General features: G+C 33.9%; 1 non-coding gene across 1 annotated transcript; it reads left to right on the top strand.

The window, feature by feature from the left end:
• Positions 1 to 347: 347 nt before the first annotated feature.
• LOC118013580 lies at positions 348 to 479 on the top strand. The gene has a single exon (XR_004680062.1). It is a non-coding gene; the product is annotated as a small nucleolar RNA SNORA72 (small nucleolar RNA).
• Positions 480 to 1,085: the final 606 nt, after the last annotated feature.

Genomic DNA, 1,085 nt, shown 5'->3' with positions numbered 1-1,085 from the left:
CTTTTAAAAAATTTTATTTATTTATTTTAAAGATTTTATTTATTTATTTAACACAGAGAGAGCACAAGTAGGCAGAGTGGCAGGCAAAGGGAGAGGAAGAAGCAGGCTCCCCACTGAGCAGAGAACCCGATGAGGGGCTTCATCCCAGGACCCTGAGATCATGATCTGAGCCAAAGGTAGATGCTTAACTAACTGAGCCACCCTGGTTCCCCAGGTTTTGTTTTGTTTTTTAATTTAAAATGTTTTCCAGAGTTCTATTCTTTTGTTTGTTTCTTGTTGATTAAGGAAACATATGAAGATCTTTATTTTCCTAATCACACAATCTACTAATTAAACCCACTTTCTTCCTGCAAATATTCTTGCTGTTCTAATTTTGTAATAATCAGGGCAGGTTAAATATTCACTATATTAAGACCATGCATGTGTCCCCAGACCTACTTCTTTCCCTAGGTCTGGTTTTATAAATGCTGGTGATAAACAAAGTCTGATTTATATGATGCATCCTATGTGGGAAATGTCTGTGACTCTAGGTACCTGATCATTCTTGAGAAATGACAGCACAGCTAATATAATATCTTTTGAAGATAACCATTACTAATTTAATGATTACCAGTTGCCATTAAATGACTTATGAAAAAAAACCCTTTCTTCTTGCAGACAACTTTATGAATTCACTTTTCGGTCTAATTTGGATCTACTGGTTTCCAGGCCTACTGCACATTGTCATCTCTCGTTTTAACTATCCAGTTTCCTACTTTATAGTTCCTACTGGCCTTTTATTAAATCTTTTTATATCTCGGATGTATTTACCATTTTGTTCAAATATATATTCAAGAAAACTTTTTTAAATAAGTATCTATGAGACATAAAATATCTCTGTTTTTTTTTTAAACAAACAATTGGGTTTGGAATTATGAATTAAAGATCATTTAACTCTGAACTTTGAAGGCAAGGCCCCATTACCATCAAGCTTGGTATGGGTGGTAGCCAAATGTGATCCCAATCTGATTTCTTATTCCTTTGGAAGCAACTTGTTTATTTTTTCCATTCTGAAAGCTCATGTAATTTCTCTTCAAATTCAGAAA

The sequence above is a fragment of the Mirounga leonina genome, unplaced genomic scaffold (assembly GCF_011800145.1).
Source record: "Mirounga leonina isolate KUSES-001 unplaced genomic scaffold, KU_Mleo_1.0 Mir_153, whole genome shotgun sequence".
Lineage (NCBI taxonomy): Eukaryota > Metazoa > Chordata > Mammalia > Carnivora > Phocidae > Mirounga > Mirounga leonina.
Note: the sequence above shows the minus strand (reverse complement) of the source record. Positions and strands in the feature narration are given on the sequence as shown.